This window comes from Lissotriton vulgaris, chromosome 2_1, assembly GCF_964263255.1.
Source record: "Lissotriton vulgaris chromosome 2_1, aLisVul1.2, whole genome shotgun sequence".
Lineage (NCBI taxonomy): Eukaryota > Metazoa > Chordata > Amphibia > Caudata > Salamandridae > Lissotriton > Lissotriton vulgaris.
Genome location: NC_141687.1, coordinates 1446165917 through 1446187037, shown reverse-complemented (window position 1 = coordinate 1446187037; position 21121 = coordinate 1446165917). Strand labels below are relative to the sequence as shown.

The following is a 21121-nucleotide window of genomic DNA, read 5'->3' as shown; positions in this document are numbered from 1 at the left end:
GTCCAGGAGGTTCCAGATCTCCACGGCATGTCGGTGCAAGGAGCGCTTATTGAAGAGGATGCATCTTAGGGCGTCAGGGGTGTTGACGCCAGGAGCGGTGGTGAAGGCCTGGTGGCAGTGTCAGCAGGAGAACTGGCCATGGATCATGTTAGGCGTGGCCTGCTGACAGTTTTCTTCTGGGGTTGAGTGCGAGGAGAGTGGCTGGCTCGTAGCGGTGTATGGAGGGAGATCCAGGGTCCCTGACGCTGGTCGCGGATGGATGCAGACTGGCTTGCCTTTGGCGCCTGCGTGTGGGGTGGGGAGGAGCCACATGGGCTGCAGCAGCAGGAAAACAGGCAGGGAAAGTAAAAATAGTTAAGTGAAATGAGGAAAATTATAGGAGATTAAAAATAAGCGGGGGCAACCAAGTATTTACAATAATTGAAAGCGGGACAAACCGATGAAGACTGAGGGGCTGAGGCAGGCAGGATCTGGGCAGCAGAGCGGGCAGCAGGCATGAACCTCACCAGGAGGGTGAGGTTGAAGTGCTGCGGAGTGGCAACTGCACAGCGGAGCTGCTGGGGAGAGAGTTTGACCCAGACCAGACCGTTCCATCCTCCCTCCCTCCCTCAACGTCATTGAGTAGACTCAGCAATGCAATCCTGGGGTTGAGGGTAATTGGACGATCCTGGACTAGAGAGAGTTCCACTTCAATCCCATCCCAAAACTGGGTCTGAGCTGGACAAGCCCAGACCATGTGAAAGTAGTCCGCTTGCAGTAGGGAGCATCACACATACCGAGCCTGAGGGGCTTTGCTTGCTTGGTGCAGTCGTCCGGGGATCAGGTAAGTGAGATGTGGGTAATTGAGTTGGATCATGTGGAGGCGATCGGAGATGTCTAGCTCGCTTGGGACTAGGCTGGCTTCACACCAGTCATCGTCATCAAGGTCTATTTGCCATGATATTTTAATGCTGAATATCCTTTTTAAAAAGTAATGCAATTTTCTATGGATAGCAATAAAAATGAAGCAAGTTTAAATATCATCGCTACATTTTTTGGGGTTTGCTTTCTCTCCTTTCTCTCCATTGTGTTTAGTCCCTTTCCACCTCAATTATATGTACATTCTGCTTCTATTTCCTGTACAATGTTTTTTTCCACTCGAGGTTATGGTTTTTATACTACCCCTGGCTTAACACTTGAAGTTCTGGTTTGGACACTAGTCCTTGCACTCGAGGTTTACCACCACAGACTCATGAAGGTTATTTGGCCACAGAATGCCTTTTCAACCTTAAGGTACTCATTGAAATGGAGTCTTGAGCACCTACATGGTGAATGTCATCTGCTTTTGTTGTTGTTCACCACACCCAATCGATTGATTCACTTCGCAATCTAACCAACATATATTACATGCAAAGTAAAGATCTTGGTGAAAGTGTCTTTATTGTGGTCTGTTTAGAGGGGGGCAAATTCCTTTATATTTGTACATGTGGCATAGTTGGTTGCATTTGTATCCAGTTTTAGAACTTAGTTTGATGTAAGAGTAATGTAAATGTATGTGTCTTGTAAAGCGCACTGCTGTCCTGAGGAGTCGTGGCGCTGTAGACCGCTGGGGAACCCGTCCTGGCTATCCCTGTGAGATGGTCCCTACTGGGCATCTCCAAGGTGAAACCAGGCATCCCCGGCGAATGTGGGGGGCCGTTGTAGAGATGAGGCAAGCTGATGCCCAGAGTTGCCGAGTGTGATCCCTGGTTAGAGTTGGCACCGAGGCGAGAATTATCGAGTCCGCTGACCCTGGTCCACGACCCTGCTGCGTCGGGAATTGAACCCTGGTCCTGGGCCGTTCTCTGCTTCCGGGTCTGCCGCCTCTAACCAGTGAGCCACACCACTCCAAAGAGTATACACGTTATTAATGCTTTTGGCAACTTTGGATAATTAATGATACAGGGTCGCATGCAGGTGTTAAAACGCAGCCCTTCATTACCATGAACAAGCCTGCCAATACAGCTTATTTAAGTTATATGTTGCATGAATTATTATTGGTTAGCTTGATATGCTTTTTGTGAAGAATATGCTGCGTCCATATGAACATGTTGTACTTTGTGCTGTTTCTGTTTTATTAGATTTTCCTTTCCAAAGTTGATTGACTACCGACCCCCTTCTAATTCTCTAAATAATTATATTACTATATGCCTGTATCTGTACTTGCTTTATACACCATACTGACTCAAGGCATATATTACAGCAAGGGGATCTTCATTATCAATTTAAGGAGTATGAGCTGCCTGCAAATATAATGGTATGCATACAGCCTTTTGAGGGAGCTGGATGCTCATATGAGGGTTTGAAATGTTTCTCTTAAAAATGATTATTGGGACTTGTGTGAGATATGTTAGTGTAGCATTCTTAATTGCAACATCGCCTCCAACATACTGCGGGGGGAAGGAGGAGGGGAGAATGGCTGCTGCCGTCACTGAAGGCAGGGATTCTCCGCAAATATTTACTTTCAAACTTAAAGTAGCATTTTTAAGCAACTATCCTTTCAAGGATTAGAACACCAAGATCGTAAAGACCTCCAGGGTGTGAGATAATTGTTCCTTGATTAGTTGGACGCTATTTGTTCTTTATAAATGGACCTTAGCTTGAGTCAGTATCAACCAAATAAGCATGGCAAAAAAGTTGTCATATACTACCATCTAAACTCAAACTTTGCTCTGTTTGCAGCAGACCTGTGACTTGAGAGTGAGCATTCGAAGTCGTTGATTCTCTGTTTCGCAAAACCTATTGATACATATTACCCTTGTGTGGGTCATTACATGTTAATCTATAAACAATACTCTTATTGTTTACTTTGACGTCTGTTCTTGTTAGATGCAATTGCTACTATTGAGTGACCCGAGGGCAGAGTTCATAATCTTATGTATTATGTTGTAATGTGTCTCTGCTATGCTCATTGTGAGAATGAAACTAGTTTCCCTTCAAAAAGGGCCTTCACTGAATCAACCATATGTGCACTATTGCTGCATTATTAAGGTTTGTGTTTTGCATCTCTAATGTGCAGGGTCTTTGCTTCATGTTTAGACATATTTTTGGTCAGCTGGCCAAGAATATTCCTGTACTCAATGGCAGCCCAGAGCTCAAAATATGCGCTTGATGACACTACCTTAATAGATAATCTAAAGATAAAGCGTCTAGATGGATTAGGGGTGGAATTCTTAGCAATACATGAGCTAATGTGCCACTTCAATGTAATTAAATTATCAACATATATGGCTAGTCATTCATAATCCAATAAACTAGCATGGGGTTTGACATAATGATCTCCCTCAATAGAATGTAGCAAATCACTGAGTCGGCTTGCTATGAATCGGAAAAGCAACACTGGCTCACCACCAAAATATGTTACAAAGGAAGAGCAACCCAATAACCCCTGAGGAGCTTGGGGAGCCTCATTGCTTAATTTGAGCCGGTTGTTTTCAGTGCTCTCCCCCAGCACTTACTTGTCAACACCGGTACTTATAACAGTATGCCACCAGGTGGCACTGTCTGGGATGACCAGAACAGTCAATTATTATTTCAATATAAATTCAAATACAAAATGACTTTATTTCGGTTTGTTTCAACCATAAAAGTACACAAGTCATAAAATACAATTGTTAAAAAGACATGGTCACATTGTTAAAGTGCAAGTGAGATGATATAATACCCTTTGTACATTAACTCATTAATGGTCTGGTACATTAATACAGTAACATTCATTGATCCAGGCAATTTCGGAGTCTAAGAGACAGATTTAAAAATTCAGTCACTTGAAGAATACTGTTAGTATGCAATAATTGTAAATATAACGAGGCTGGTCGGATCTGTTTAAAATTAAGTTTCTTTAAAAGCACAGTCAAGTAGCGTTTTCGCGGGTATTCATAAAAACCACACTAACACATAAAATGCAGCATATCCTGTGGAGACTTTCCGTCGCAGCCACAGGGTGCTGGGGTTATACTAAAAGAATCTTTCTTTGGTCTGATAAGCAGGTGATGAAACTGATGTAACCTGAACCTTGTTAGCAAAAACTTCTCATGAGTGCTCAGTGTGCCAAGTAGGTAGGGTTCCATTGTTAGACAAGTTTTAACCATGACATATTTTCTTACACTTGATTTCTGTAACTCTACCCCTTCCCTCTGGGTCTTCCTGTCCAGGAGGAAAGCTTGTTTAATTAGCTCAACATCCCCCTTAACAATTCTGTTTGGGTAGTCAAATAGCTCTGGGCGACCCAGCCCAGAAAAGCATGATTTCAAATATTTTAGCCAGGGAGTGGCCTTTGCATTATCTTGAGACAGAAAATCATTTACAATCAGGTGTGTCAACGGAATATCTTGATTCAGCCACAGTTTTAACCAGCAGGTCAACGGGCATAGGGAGAAGATATCGCTCAAATATTCCGCCCCCAACTCCTCGTGAACTGCAAAGTTAGACGTGCCGGCCGAGACACAAAGGAGGCGCTTGATAAAACCATTTTCGGCAATCAATATACATTAGAAATTACTATTGCCTGCCCCCCAATCCATTCATATAGCTTTGGGGACCTGGAATAGTCCGACTGTCACACTTACTTGTAGGAGTGTATTTGTGTTGTTACTATCATTGGCAGTATGGCAGGAGCAATGTACGGTGCAAGCTGAGGTGGAAGAGAGCCCCAGCAATTATTTATTTTTTTCAAATTAAGCACTGGAACCAAATCAACAGACGTCAATGGCCAACAAGGGAGTCATTCACAAAATAGAGTATACTTAGTCCAGATATTTGTCCGTCTGATATGACACATTAAATCAAATCATAAGAAGTAGATTTAATCCAGTGTTTAACTGTATTGAAGCAAATACACAAATTAATTGAATTGAATAAAGAAATCATGGGTAAAACAATGAATTAAAATAAGGAGGTTTTATATTATTTCCTAGAAATCACTTTCAATGGTCACTGGACATTTTTAAAGATCAAACTGTGGCCACTGGTGGTGTTCCTTCTTTCGGGGTTGTTCTTGGGAGGAATGCATCAAGACTTTCATTTGTACGTTATATTGTGTTCCACATATAATATTGTGGTCAAATCGTTAATGATATTTTTGTTGGCTCTCCATTAGAGCGTGTTGCTTTTTGAGGTCACATGCGCATCTGCCTCTGCAGAGCAGGTGCCTGAACTACTGCGCATGCCTTCTCAAAACATTATCCTCAGGATGCATCCTCTGAAAATAATGGCCAACTTGGCTAGATTATCAAAAGTAAAATGTTTTTGTACGGCCAGCATGTCCAGTGATCTTAATGTACTCTATCTGATTGTGTTCTTTGACAATTGCTTTGTACGGAAGTAGCTAGCAGGAGAGATATGTAAGACTTCAATGCTCTGTGTACCTAATTACTTTCGAGGCAAAAAACACATTATCCTCCTGCCCTGTCACTGAAATAAATGTGACCTGTCTATTGTACCAGTCAGTGTTCCCTAAGTGTTGCAGTTCAGATCATCTTGCCTATCTCTTGGAAAAACAACCACATGAATCAGGAGAATAGAAACTACTGTATGTCCAACTTCCTTGTGAATAGAGCAAGTTCCACCAGACCCCAAACAAAGACACAATGGAGTAGATATGCAACACAACACACATGAATATCTCTGGCTAAACTCACTGGCTATTGCAATGTGTAGATTGGCTAATACAGATCTGATTTTTTAATTTGGTTCTGGCTGGCAAATTTCTGTTTTGATGTACTGTTAACAATAGTATTTTACGTTAATTTTACCTCCATCTGTCAGTTGACCAGCCTACACACTGTTGCAAATGTGTTTAATTAGCATTAAAGACATGCGGTTGCTCCTCTCTTGTGGATTGCTTGGTAGTCTGCACTCCACGCATCATCCATTCTTTATGCCAAAGTCAGTCTATTTGAAAATCAGCCTCACCCGTCCCACTTTTGCATGCACAACTGCAACAGTTTTTAGGTTTCGCTGGGGAACGGAGCGTAAGCTCCGCCTCCAGAGAAATCTGTAGTTTCTAGTAAGGGTGCTTTGATTACGCCCCTCTGTTTCATTGGCTAGCTCCATAAATGGAGGCTAGCCATTGGAACAGAGAGGCGTCCGTCATGGCCGGACCAGATTCGGGGGCGTTCCCGAGAATTTTTGGCTTTTGGCTACGTCATGCTACGTCAGCCAAAAGCCGGGAACGCCCCCGAATCTGGTCCGGCCGGGCCTTGCTTGCTGCTGTCCTGCCTTGTGTCCCTCCTCCCGCCGTCCCCCCTCCCCCCTCCTCGCTGTCCTGTTATGGCCCGATAGAGTGGCCACCTCGATTGTTAACTAACTGAAGAGCCGGTGCCCACCCGGCATTGCCCCGTGTTCTCACCGCTGCGGCCCGGGGCCTGAAAGTGATCAGAAGCTGAAGCGAGAGAAACGAAGGGGCCGCGACCTGATTGGTCCTCTGTTGACAGGAGGCGCGCTCTGATTGGCCGTTTGCAGTAGGCCTGTCCCGAGAGCCGCGCTCTGATTGGATGGCTTGCCCGCAGAAGCTGGGCGTGTATGGAGGCTCGACGCAGGAGCCGCGACCGGATTGGGCCGCAGCAGTGGAGCCGCCCCAGCGAGGATCCGGAAGCCGAGTCAGCCGTTCGACCCCGTCCTCGCTGAGGGAATCTCCAGAGTGCCGGGTAATCACCGCCGGGCCCGGGTAGAAGAGGAGGAAGAGTGATGGCAGCTGGACTGCAGGGCCCCCGTGAGCGGAGGGAGCCCTGCAGCGAGAGGAGCGGCCTTCAGAAGCGAGCGGAGGGGGCGCGAAGCACATTGCCGGTGCCTGCCCCCCCCCCGTGAGGCTCCCCGACTGGAGGGAGAGCCCCGAGTGAAGAGAGAGCCGCCGGCCGGTGAGTGAGCCGACGAAAGGGAGGGGCGCCTGGACACATTGCCGGTGTCCGCCCCTCCCCCGCAGTAGCGCGAGCTCGCGTTCCTTGGGTGTGTGAAGCCACGAGGGCTTCAAGGGCGGCCCCGATTGGCAGTGGGTCGCCCCAACGTGCACAGAGCCCGGAGAGGCTCCCCGCCCCATTTTTTTGTATTTAGAGCCCTGAGAGGCTCTGGGGGGCATTTGGTGAAGTAAATGGAGAGTCAGGGCGGCCCCGGATGGCAGTGGGTCGCCCCAACGCTGAAGAGAGCCTGTTGAGGCTGAGGGGCCATTTTTCAGGACGTCGAGCCCCAGAGGGGGGCTCCAATGACCCCATATTTATAGCTGGCGAATGCTTTTCCCTCGCAGCTGAGGAAGGGGAAAAATGCTTTTAGATATATGTATGTTGTGTGCGTGCTGGCAGTTTTAAGTGTGTTTATGTAAGAGTGTAAATGAGTAGGCAGAGTGTGTGTTTGTATATGTATAAATATGTATGTGTAAGTGAAGGTCAAGTGGAATGTAAAGGCACTTCCGCTACCCCAGGCATTTTGGTGAATTGACCTTGGAGCCGCATCTTAAGCGGACTGCAGGCCACAGGGACTAGGTGACGCAAGCAATGCTGGAGAGCGGTCAGCAACCCGGAGAGTGACGTCAGCAGAACGCAATCCACCCAACGAGTCCCCATCATGGGGTGTGCCCTTACTTGACCCATCAGGCGTAGATAAACGTGCGAGTGTGTGCTCTGAGACCCCTGTGTATGGTGAGGTGAGCTGGGCGCCTCGCGTCCTTTTGACCTTTCTTCTTTCTTACTCCTGGCCTCTTTCATCCCTTCCCTTTTATTTCTGCCCTCTCTCTTGCTCTCCCACTCTTTTCTGCCCTCCCACTACTTCTTACACTTTCTCATTCCTACACTACCTCTGTATCCTGTCCTCTCCTCTTTGCATATGCCCTCTCAACATGCGCTATCACTGCACACAGCCTCTCTACACACGGCCTCTCTGCACATGCCTCTCTCCATATGATCTCTCTGCACAGGTCCATGTGTAGAGAGGGCAAGTGAAGAGAATGCATGAGTAAAGAGGGCGTGTGCAGAGAGGGTGTTTTCTGGACAGGGCAAGTACAGAGAGATCAAGTGCAAATAGTGCATGTTTAAAAGGGCATGTGTAGAGGCTATAAGTTGACCAGTGGTTATGATGAGAAAGTGAGTGCAGGTGACAACAAATCTGCAAACTCCAATGGTGTTCCTTATGTGATGAGAACAAATCTGCAAACTGCTATGGTGTTGCTTTCCTGAGGCACTGTCAACTTTTTCACACATTTTTTCCTCTTTCTGTCTACATTACTACACTAATACCTGCCCCCTCTCTCCCTTCTACCCTCTCTCTTTCTTGCCCTACATCCTTCCTTCTCACTCCCTCCCTTTCCCTCTCTCCGACTCTCTCCCTTTCCACCTCTCTTCTGATCTCTTTCACTTTACTGTCCTCAATCTTTTATCTCTCCTTTGTTTCAATCTCACTTCCTTTCGCCCTCCCTCTACATCTCTCCCACTCCTGCCTTTCAATCTCCATCTACATCCACATTTTCTCTACACTTTCTATCCCTCACTCCTTATCTTTTCTTTCAACACTCTCTCGCTTCTGCCCTTCTTCCTGCTCTATTCTTTCCTGACCTCCCTATCTCTTCTGCCTTCTCTCACTCTATTGCCTCTGCCCTTCTCTCTACTGTTATCCCTCTCTCTCTTCTGCCTTCTTAGTCTCTACTGCCCTCCCTTTCCACCTCTCTCTTCTGCTCTCTTTCACCTTCTTGTCCTCCATCTCTCTCCTCCTTCTCCTTCCCGCACTCCCTCTAACCTGCTGCCCTCTCCTTTCTGCCTTTCTCACACCCTCCTACCTTCCCTCATGCCCTCACACTCCTTTATGCCCTTTCTCTCTCTCTTCTGCCTCTATTCCTTCCTTCCTGCCCTCCCTCTCTATCCTGCCCTCGCTTCCTTTTGACCTTTCTTCTTTCTTACTCCTGGCCTCTTTCATCCCTTCCCTTTTATTTCTGCCCTCTCTCTTGCTCTCCCACTCTTTTCTGCCCTCCCACTACTTCTTGCACTTTCTTATTCCTGCACTACCTCTGTATCCTGTCCTCTCCTCTTTGCATATGCCCTCTCAACATGCGCTATCACTGCACACAGCCTCTCTACACACGGCCTCTCTGCACATGCCTCTCTCCATATGATCTCTCTGCACAGGTCCATGTGTAGAGAGGGCAAGTGAAGAGAAGGCATGAGTAAAGAGGGCGTGTGCAGAGAGGGTGTTTTCCATACAGGGCAAGTACAGAGAGATCAAGTGCAAATAGTGCATGTTTAAAAGGGCATGTGTAGAGGCTATAAGTTGACCAGTGCTTATGATGAGAAAGTGAGTGCAGGTGACAACAAATCTGCAAACTCCAATGGTGTTCCTTATGTGATGAGAACAAATCTGCACACTCCAATGGTGTTGCTTTCCTGAGGCACTGTCAACTTTTTCACACATTTTTTTCCTCTTTCTGTCTACATTACTACACTAATACCTGCCCCCTCTCTCCCTTCTACCCTCTCTCTTTCTTGCCCTACATCCTTCCTTCTCACTCCCTCCCTTTCCCTCTCTCCCACTCTCTCCCTTTCCACCTCTCTTCTGCTCTTTCACTTTATTGTCCTCAATCTCTTTTTTCTCTCTCCTTTGTTTCAATCTCACTTCCTTTCACCCTCCCTCTACATCTCTCACACTCCTGCCTTTCACTCTCCATCTACATCTACATTTTCTCCTCACTTTCTATCCCGCACTCCTTATCTTTTGTTTCAACACTCTCTCGCTTCTGCCCTACTTCCTGCTCTATTCTTTCCTGCCCTCCCTATCTCTTCTGCCTTCTCTCACTCTATTACCTCTGCCCTTCTCTCTTCTGTTATCTCTCTCTTCTGCCTTCTTAGTCTCTACTGCCCTCCCTTTTCCACCTCTTTCTTTCACCTTCCTGTCCTCCATCTCCCTCTCTCTCCTCCTCTAGCCCTCCTTCTCCTTTCCGCCCTCCCTCTCTTACCTGCCGCCCTCTCCTTTCTGCCTTTCTCACACTTTCCTACCTTCCCTCATGCCCTCACACTCCTTTATGCCCTCTGTTAGACGGACCGGGAGGGTCGGCCGAGGACAATGGGAGAGGTCTCCAGGGAGAACCCCTCCAGCGATCGTACAGACAAGTAACTTCCCCCCCACAGACGTACACCATACAGAGATAAGGTTTAACGTTCTTTATAAGTGATCTTTAAGTACGGTAGAATGGTACAAGGAGGTCTGGACTCAGGGGTCCCCTCGATTCTAGTCTCTTGGATGGGAAGGGGGTAGCGGGACAGTCTTATTACCAATCTGGTAGATGCGATGATATGATGAATAGCTCACAATCCTCGAGCTCGGCGTTCTAGATGGACGGGCCGCGGCAGTGCCGGTAGGTCCCGAGATGATCGTAGGTAGCGACGGTCCGCGGCGGCGCCAGCAGGTCCCGATGAAGGTGGTGGTTACAACGGTCCGCGGCCGTGCCAGCAGGTCCCGACGAAGATGAAGGATGCAGAAGGTTGCGGCAGCGCCAGCAGGCAGGAAGATAGTTCGCAAGGCAGGACTACGGCAGCGCCAGTAGTCCGTCAAGGATGAGTTCTTCACGGTGTCTCTCGACTCCAGGATACAACTGCCTTCCTGCTCTGGGGCTGCCCCAGTTATAGGTCTGGCGCCCTTTGATGTCCGGACCCTCGCACTTGGAGGTCGGGAGGTCCGGGATGAGGGAGTCCAGACACCCAGCAGGAGGGTGGAGCCAGCGCCCGGGGGAGCTGGGGGGCTATCGGCACCTGGCGGGGGAGAGCCATCGACACTTCTTTCTCCCATTGACCTGCCAAGTGGTCCGTTCACCTCCTGGGTGGATGGTGGTGCCGGGATGTCGGGGCCTGGCCAGGCCCAGGGTTAGGGTCGATCTGAGGCCACGCAGCCTCGTGGTGCAGTGTCCAAGATGGCGGCCGGGCCGAGCGAGGGCCGGTAGTGGTTCGGCCCCATGATACAGAGATGTCCGGGGGCAGGAGTCCCGTATGAGACTGGGTGCGGGGTACTTCTGTGGGTAACACCTGGAGGGCCGGGGCTCGGGCCCTGTCATGCGGGGAGGGAGCAAGCCCTTCCTGTGGCCTGTCCAACATGCGTCCCCCCCAGCTGAAGGCGGGGAGAGTCACCCATCCTCTTGGGGACTCTCCTCGTCGAGGCGGAAAAAGCGTGACAGGCCATCTGCGTTGGCGTGGTCTTGGCCAGGTCGATGTTCCACAGTGAAGTCCATCCCCTGCAGGGAGATGGACCAACGCAATAGTTTGGGGTTTTCCCCCCGCATCTGCATTAGCCACTGCAGGGACCGATGATCTGTCTGCACCCGGAAGTGGGTACCGAAGAGATAGGGCCGGAGCTTTTTGAGGGCCCACACCACTGCGAAGGCCTCCCTCTCGATGGTGCTCCAGCGCTGTTCTCGGGCCAGGAGACGTCTGCTGATGAAGGCCACTGGTTGGTCAAGTCCTTCGGGGTTCAACTGGGAGAGGACCGCCCCAATGCCATGGTCGGAGGCATCCGTTTGTACGATGAATTCCCGACTGTAGTCGGGGGCCTGGAGCACAGGGGCAGTGCACATGGCGGCCTTCAGCTTCTCGAAGGCCGCTTGACAGTCTGGGGTCCAGTTGACCTCCTTCGGGTGGTTCTTGGATGTGAGTTCCGTGAGAGGCCCCACAATGCTGCCATAATCCTTCACGAACCGCCGGTAGTAGCCGGTGAGCCCCAAGAAGGCTCGGACCTCGGTCTGTGTGACGGGAGGCTGCCAGGACTGGATGGCAGCGATCTTGAGTTGAAGAGGGGCCACCAGACCGCTTCCCACCTGGTGTCCGAGATAGGTTACGGACCCCTGACCAATTTGGCACTTGCTGGCCTTGATTGTGAGGCCGGCCCGTTGGAGGGCCTGCAGGACCTCTCGGAGGTGGTGGAGGTGGTCGGACCAGTGGCGGCTGTACACAGCGATATCGTCCAGGTAGGCGGCGCTGAACCCCTCGAGCCCCGCCAAGACCTGGTTCACCAGTCGCTGAAAAGTAGCTGGAGCATTCTTCATGCCGAACGGCATGACCTTGAAGTGGTAGTGGCCATCGGGAGTGGAAAAGGCGGATCGTTCTTGAGCCCGGGGTGTGAGACCGATCTGCCAGTAGCCCGCCGTCAGGTCGAAGATGCTGAGGTAGCGGGCAGCCCCCATGCGGTCGATCAGTTCATCTGCTCTGGGGATGGGATGAGCGTCGGTTCTGGTGACAGCGTTCAAGCCCCGGTAGTCGACGCAGAATCGGAGCTCAGGGGTGGTGCCGGGGGCAGCAGCTTTGGGGACCAGCACGACCGGGCTGGCCCAGGGGCTGTCCGAAGGCTCGATGACCCCGATCGTGAGCATCTTTGACACCTGCTCTTGGATGCAGGCCCGTACCCGATCTGGTACGCGGTACGCCCGATGTCTGATAGGGGGACTGTCCCCAGTGTCCACGTCATGCAAGCACCAGGGGGTGACCCCTGGGGTGAGGGAAAACAGGGTCGCGAATTGCAGCAGGAGGTCCCGGCAGCCTTGGCGCTGTTCCGGGGTAAGGGCATCTGAGAGTCGGACCCCGTCCACGGAACCATCTTTTTCCCCGGTCCTTAGGAGATCAGGGAGAGGCTCGGAGTCTTCTTCCGCTCCGCTGTCTGTAGCCATCAGGAGACTGAGCTCCGAGCGCACAAAGTGGGGTTTGAGTCTATTGGCGTGGAGGACCCGGAGGGGGTTCCGTGGAGATTCCATATCGATGAGATAGGTGACGGGGCTCTTGCGCTCGACCACTTTGAAGGGCCCCGTCCACTTGTCCTGCAAGGCACATGGTTCGGTGGGGGACATCACCCACACTTGTTGGCCAGGTTCGAATTCGATGGAGGAGGCATTTTGATCGTACCATTTTTTCATGTCCTCCTGACTGGCCTCCAGGTTCGCTTTCGCCATTTCTCTGAATCGCCTGGTTTGATTGCGTAGGGTCAGGAGGTACTTGAAGACATCTGGGGGGGTCTTTAGGGGGGCCATCTCCCAACCTTCTTTGACTAGGCTGAGGGGCCCTCGCACCGGGTGTCCATACAAGAGTTCGAACGGGCTGAAGCCAAGGGACTTCTGGGGGACTTCTCGATATGCGAAGAGGAGGCACGGCAGTAGCACATCACACTGGCGACGGAGGGGCTCTTCCAACCCCCCAATCATTCCTTTGAGTGTGCGGTTGAACCGCTCGACGAGTCCGTTTCCTTGAGGGTGATAGTGGGTCGTGAATCGGTAGGTGACCCCGCACTGTTGCCAGAGGGACTTCATATATTTTGAAATAAAGTTTGTGCCTCTGTCGCTGACGACTTCTCGGGGAAAGCCCACCCGGGAGAAGATCCCCATTAAGGCCCGGCCGACCACCGGGGCTGTTACAGTTCGCAGGGGAACAGCCTCGGGGTAGCGGGTGGCGTGGTCCACCAGTACCAGGATGAACCGATGTCCTTGTGCTGTACGGGGGTCCAGGGGCCCCACAATGTCTATGCCCACCCTCTCGAACGGGGTGGTGACAACTGGGAAGGGTTGCAGAGGTGCTTTAAGTTTGCAGCCGCTTTTCCCGCTGGCCTGGCACGTGGGGCAGGACCGGCAGTGGTTGAGGATGTCGTTTCTCATCTTGGGCCAGAAAAAGTGGGTCACCAGGCGACTGTAGGTTTTGTCTTGACCCAGGTGTCCAGCCAGGGGGACATCGTGGGCCAAATTTAACAAGAAGTCTCTAAAACGGAGGGGCACCACCAGCACTCGACTGGCCCCTAACTCCGCGATTCTCTGTTCACTGTACAACAAATCGTTGTCCCAATAGATCCAATGGGCTCCGGTGGTGTCCCCTGCGCTCTGGGCGAGGGCTTGCTGGCGGAGTCCCTCTAGGGAGGGACAGGTCTTCTGTTCTTGACGGAACTGTTCTTGGGTGGGCCCCCCCTCTTGACACCACTGAGCCAGGCTGGGAAGGTCCTGGGGTTGAGCGAGCCCTTCGGGAGTTTGTTCCGGGGGGTCGGTGTCCTCTACTGGAGCGATCGGGGGAGGGGGTGCTGGCCATTCGGGTTCTTCTGGTCGGGGGATGGTACGGGCGGCCATGGACCGGGTGGTTACACACGCCCAGTCCGGGAGGCCCAACATCCCCAGGTGTTCTCTTCTTTCTACGGCGGCCCACGGGGAACTCTCAAGATCATTTCCCAGGAGACAGTCCACGGGGGCGTCATCTCGGACTGTCACCTTCAACATGCCGGATACTCCTCCCCATTCGAAGGGGACGCAGGCCATCCGACATAGACTCTCCGAATTGTCGGCTGAACGGACGGGGCAGAGAATGTTCGGCAGGATCTGCTCTTGGGTCACCAGGTGACAGCGGATGGCCGTCACACTGGCCCCTGTGTCACGTAGGGCTTCGGCCCTGCGCCCATTAATGTTCACCCACTGACCATATTTTCTGGTGTTGGCGGGTAGGGGAGCCCGCGGGACCATGTCTCTTCCCCCTAGGCACGTTAGAACCATGGCGGCCGGTTCCCACTCTTGTTGTTCTTGTTCGCACTCCTCCTGTTCTTCGGAGATTTGTTCTCCCCCCAGGGCGGCGGCAGCTACCTGGCGGGGTCTCGGAGTCTGGTTCTGTGGACAGTTCGGGTCATTGGCGTAGTGGCCGACTCGCTGGCATCGGTGACATGTGACATTGGCTCGGAACCCCGGGCGCACCGGGGGGTTGCCCCGGTTGGCCGGGGGCGGGGTGCTTGCAGCGGGAGCGGCCGGGACGGTGTCTCTTCCTCGTCCCTGGCCTCCTCCTCGGGGACGGTGCTGACCTTGGTTGTTCCGGTTCTGTTCGTGTGGCCCACTCCGGCCTACTCGAGTGCTCTCCCACCGGTCAGCCTCGGCGGCGAGCTGCCGTGGGTCAGTCAATTTACTGTCTAGGAGGTGCTGCCTGAGCTCGACGAAGCAGTTGTTAGAGAGGTGCTCCCACACCATGAGATTAAAAAGTTGCTCGTAGGTTGTTACATGGCTTCCCTTGATCCAACCCTCGAAGGCTCGGCTGAAATAGTTTACATATTCCACCCAAGTTGTACCCGGGATTCGGGTGCAGTCTCGGAACCTCTGGCGGTACATTTCGGGTGTGAGCCCATATCGGGTGAGGAGGGCCGCCTTCATGTGGTCATAGGAGGTCATCAGATGGTCTGGGAGCTGTAACAGGGCATCGCGGCCTTCATTGACGAACCTCCCCCATAGACCGGCTCCCCAGTCACTTCGATCAATCCGGTGGGAGGTCATGGCGATCTCGTAGGCCTTGAACCACTGTTGTATGTCGTCATCTCGGAAATATTCTCGAACGACATCCTTGGGGATGTGTACGTTCTTTTCTGTCGTTCCTGGGGTGCGCGGTTGCTCGGGCACCCCCAGTTCTTTGTTCTGTTTCCGTAGGTTTATTTCTGCTAGATTACGCTCGTGTTCGTACGCTAATCTTTTTTCTTCAAGCTCTCTCTGCCTCTGTTTTTCTTCCCGTTCTTCTCGGAGCCGCAAATGTTCGAGGTTCAGTTTCTGTTCGGCTAATTTGAGCTCACTGTCCATTTTGAGTCGGGCCATTTCTAACTCATGCAGTCTGCTTTTTTCTCTCTTGGATCTCTTCCTGCGAGAGACCCGTTCTTCGCTCCTCGGGAGCCGTGGTGTTCCTCTCTGATGCTGCAACGTTTTGGTCCGGGGGTCTGACGGCCCCGGTTTCTTCCCATGACTCAATGGCGTGCTTGAAATCGTCTTTAGTACTCAGACCGGTGGTAGCAATGCCTAGTTCAATGCAGAATTGTTTCAATTCACGATGGCTGTATTCTTCCAATTTCTCCATCTGGAATTTCTCGGTGGATCCGCTCTCTTTGGTTGTCATTGTGTTTTCGTCGTGGGGTGAGCTACTCTCTGTACGGTTACGCGTTGATTCGGATCGCGCCGCTGGCCACCAATGTTAGACGGAGCGGGAGGGTCGGCCGAGGACAATGGGAGAGGTCTCCAGGGAGAACCCCTCCAGCGATCGTACAGACAAGTAACTTCCCCCCCCACAGACGTACACCACACAGAGATAAGGTTTAACGTTCTTTATAAGTGATCTTTAAGTACGGTAGAATGGTACAAGGAGGTCTGGACTCAGGGGTCCCCTCGATTCTAGTCTCTTGGATGGGAAGGGGGTAGCGGGACAGTCTTATTACCAATCTGGTAGATGCGATGATATGATGAATAGCTCACAATCCTCGAGCTCGGTGTTCTAGATGGACGGGCCGCGGCAGCGCCGGTAGGTCCCGAGATGATCGTAGGTAGCGACGGTCCGCGGCGGCGCCAGCAGGTCCCGATGAAGGTGGTGGTTACAACGGTCCGCGGCCGTGCCAGCAGGTCCCGACGAAGATGAAGGATGCAGAAGGTTGCGGCAGTGCCAGCAGGCAGGACGATAGTTCGCAAGGCAGGACTACGGCAGCGCCAGTAGTCCGTCAAGGATGAGTTCTTCACGGTGTCTCTCGACTCCAGGATACAACTGCCTTCCTGCTCTGGGGCTGCCCCAGTTATAGGTCTGGCGCCCTTTGATGTCCGGACCCTCGCACTTGGAGGTCCGGGATGAGGGAGTCCAGACACCCAGCAGGAGGGTGGAGCCAGCGCCCGGGGGAGCTGGGGGGCGATCGGCACCTGGCGGGGGAGAGCCATCGACACTTCTTTCTCCCATTGACCTGCCAAGTGGTCCGTTCACCTCCTGGGTGGATGGTGGTGCCGGGATGTCGGGGCCTGGCCAGGCCCAGGGTTAGGGTCGATCTGAGGCCACGCGGCCTCGTGGTGCAGTGTCCAAGATGGCGGCCGGGCCGGTAGTGGTTCGGCCCCATGATACAGAGATGTCCGGGGGCAGGAGTCCCGTATGAGACTGGGTGCGGGGTACTTCTGTGGGTAACACCTGGAGGGCCGGGGCTCGGGCCCTGTCATGCGGGGAGGGAGCAAGCCCTTCCTGTGGCCTGTCCAACACCCTCCCTCTCTCCTGCGTCTATTCCTTCCCTCCTGCCCTCCCTCTCTATCCTGCACTCGCTTCCTTTTGAGCTTTCTTACTCCTGGCCTCTTTCATCCCTTCCCTCTCTCTGCAAATAATTGCATTATAAATGCACTCCAGATTTCTGTGTAAAGTAAAACACATCAACGTTTTACACATAATTCAATGAAGATACAAAACACCATTTATCAAAAGCTCAAACTTTAACAAAGGGAGTGCAGAGTAGGGAGTGCATAGAGCAGGGAGAGTGCATAGAGTGCAGAGTGCGTGCAGAGTGCATAGAGGGTGCAAAGTGCATAGGCAGTGCAGAGTACATAGGGAATGCAGAGTCCAGAGAGACTGCATAAAGAGTGCATAGGGAATGTATACAAAGTGCAGAGTGCATAGGGAATGCAGAGTGCATAGGGAGTGCATACACAGTGCAGAGTGCATAAGGAGTGCAGAGTGCATAGAGAGTGCAGAGAGAGAGTGCATAAAAAGTGCAGAATGTATAAAGAGTGCAGAGAGAGTGCAGAGTGCATAAGGAGTGCAAAGTGCATAGAGAGTGCATAGGTAATGCAGAGTGCATAGGGAGTGCATAGACCGTGCAAAGTGCAGAGAGAGTACATAGGGAGTGCAGAGTGTATAGAGAGTGCAAAGTGCATAGGAAGTGCAGAGTGCATAATGAATGCAGAGAGTGCATAGGGAGTGCAGAGTGCATAAGAAGTGCAGAGTGCACAGTGCATAGACAGTGCACAGTGCATAGGTAATGCAGAATGCATACAGAGTGCATAGGGAGTGCAGAGTGCATAGGGAGTGCAGAGTGCATAGGGAGTGCACTCTGCACTCTTTAGGCACTCTGCACTCTCTATGCACTCCCTATGCACTCTGCACTCTCTATGCAAAGTGCTGCATAGGGAGTGCAGAGTGCATAGGGAGTGCATAGGGAGTGCATGATAAGTGCAGAGTGCATAGGGAGTGCAGAGTGCATAGGAAGTGTGGAGTGCATACAAAGTGCACAGTGCATACAGAGTGCTGCATAAAAAGTGCAGAGTGCATAGGGAGTACATAGGAAGTGGAGGGTGCATATAGAGTACAGAGTGCATACAGAGTGCTGCATAGGGAGTGCAGAGTGCACACGGAGTGCATATGAAATGCAGAGTGCATATGAAATGCAGAGTGCATAAAGAGTACTAGGGAGTGCTAGAGAGTGCCAAGTGACTGCAAAAAAAAAGGTAATGGCAATGTAAATGACAATGCCATTTACTTATCTGTTTTCGAAACAAAAACATAAATACAAATTTTGGCATATACAATGCCAATAACTCTAACTTTTCCAAAGGCGAAACCATTGCATTGTAAATGCTTGTTCCTCCTGCCATCTGAAACCGGTATCAACCATTTCTCCCCTCCCCAACATCCACCCTAAAAAATGCAAACTCCCTTTCATTACTTGGCCGTGGCTAAAACAAGTAAGTTTCCCACCCTCAATTGAATCTCAGCATGTGGTGCCTGTAGGCTGTATTACTTACCTGTTGCTTTGATTTACATCATCCATCTGTGTAGATTCCGTTCTTTTCCACCCACAAACCTTTGATTGGCCTTCCAGGATTAGACTGACGTCACATAGATGACTTTAACTTTCACAGGACATGTGCAGTAAAAACGGATAAACCTAAGCTGCAGTTTGTGAAATAAAAATAACTATTAAAATTCTGTTTTGGCTAAGGCTTTAGAACATGGATGTGTTTTTACATTCATTATCAATGTGGATTCAGGAATGGCATAGCAACTTCAATTATTCAGAATTTAGGCCAAGTGTAATTAGGAAAGATTTTATGCTTTCATTGACATTTGTACCTCTCTACAACATCCTTTTTCTCATAAACTTGTCTAGTTCAAAGACTGTCTGAACATGGGAACGAGTAAGACTAGATTGTGTCATTCTTAACTACATTTGTCTTTTTTTGGATCAGGAAACAGTGTACCAGGTTGCTATATGTTATGAAATTGTCTCCTGATAACATAACTCTGTATGGCTTCATGTGATTGCAATAGATACAGACTTTACCCGAGTGACTTTGATAACTGATATGTTGTGGATTCCCTAACCATGAATCATTTTATCAGATTTATCTGAGGTTGCTACCTGCCAATCCTTATGCACAAAAAACTGTTGCCCTGCGATCTAAGTGAGTTATGTGCTTGAAATCAAGTATGATATATGTAAGGGAATTCTCAAATGTGTGTTCACAGATTTTTATGTGCATGTTTGTTTCTTCTTTGTTTATAACTATGCATGTATCTACTTTTATGCCAGATAACATCCCAAAGAAAAGAACTTTCCAGAAATGCATTGGGGTGTTTAATGTAAAGCGTTCTGTAATGACATTAATCGTCATATAATAAGTCAAATTATTATACATGAGCATGCAAATGAGTTAAATATGTTTTCCGCTTGAATATAAACTTTTGAGTAACTTCTAGGATTTGAGGATCATTTTTTTTAGGGTTCACGGTTTGCCTTGGACTGTAGCCACGTCTGTGTTTTTAGAAATGTGTCTGTTTGTTGGGGAAAATGTGATTACATTTTCAAATGTTTTATACAACAGGTCAAATTTTTAATCAAAACACATTGTAAGATGTAAATTGAAAACAAGCATTCTAAAACATGCTCTTTGTTTGTAGTACATTAACACTAATAATAGATTTAATAAGATGTGTAGAGAAATAAAAGTGCAATGTGAGGCAGAGTATCTTTTTGCTGAATGCATTATTTATTTTCAATTTTAATTTTCTCACTCTCTGGAAGTTTCATTGGTAGATGCTTGGATCAAGAATGGGCATGGGCCTACAAGGGTGAGCTTCGTTGGATGCTGATCAATGTTCTTAGAGCAACACTGGCATTGCCAAAGTGTTGTTCTTTTACCAGCATTGAAAGAAAGGCAAAATGCTGCGTTAAACATCTCTAACTTTTATATTTGTTTAGGAAAACTAAATATGATGTAAATGAGAGTATTACTGTGAATTATGGGAAATAATACACCATTGGACCTTTTCTGAGCTCTGAAACCACTGTCAAACCTTCAGTAGGAAGGCTTAAACGGTATAAACATATACTTTTCAACATTTAAAAGGTGCCCGCCTATACAATCATAGTATGCCTGGGAGCAACCGAGGATTTGGTTGAGTGCCAGCCTATCAACACGAGTTGGAGCTTTATAGACTGTCTTAACTAATTTCACTCCTGTCCTGGTGTTGCATTGAACGTTAAATGAAAATTGTTAGTCGATTCATCAGGAGGGAGGTTGTTAGTTAACATAATAGATAACATAGTTGTTAATTTGTTTTAAAGGGTATGCTCACATTTGAAAAACCCTTTACAGAACAATCCGCTAAGTCATTACCAAAGACATTATCCTATTCTGTGGCAGAAACTCATTGACTATGGTATCCTTCTTTGTGAGTCTGCTCAGCGTATACATGAGCTTGCTTGTCAATTCATTTTTTTACAAACGGAATGCACCAATATACAATAATGTTTAACAAAAATATTTACACAATCTATCACAAACTACGCTGGAGAGGAAGTGGTCTAATTAAACGAAACAGAAACATATAATATTCACTGGCCCTCTTGGCAGGCTTCAAACCTTTAGAATTGTCTCTAAAACTTATAATTTTCAAATAGATTTTATTGGTGGTGTCAGAAAGTAAGTTTCTCAGTTTCTGTTACAGATCGTACATTAAATGTATCTCAGTGTAATTTGGATTCAATTGTACATAAGCATTCAAATGTCTGCAACATGTATACGAAGTGTGTAAATAAACCACATAACCTGCTGAGGTTCTTACCCTTAGTCCTCAGTCCCAATCCAGCATTTCTACAGAACTCGGGTATAATGAAACCATATATATAAACATTTTGAAACAGTGATGGCTTTTGGAAAATGGACAAGTAATATTGTCAAGCCTTAAAGTATAGACCCTAGTCTATTCAAGTTTGTTCTTTGCAGCTTCTTTGTGATCCTGAAGGAAATGTAATTCATCTTCATTGCAGCCATGCATTGTGTATGTAGGTATTGAATGATGCTCCCAGACCTTTTGCAACTCAAATTGTGTTTCAGGCTAAATACATCTTCATA

General features: G+C 49.4%; 1 protein-coding gene across 9 annotated transcripts in view; it reads left to right on the top strand.

Annotated features, from left to right (window-relative positions):
• R3HDM1 (R3H domain containing 1) overlaps positions 1-21121 on the top strand; it is a 459574-nt gene that overhangs the window by 280348 nt on the left and 158105 nt on the right. The gene's annotated exons all lie outside the window — the stretch shown is intronic.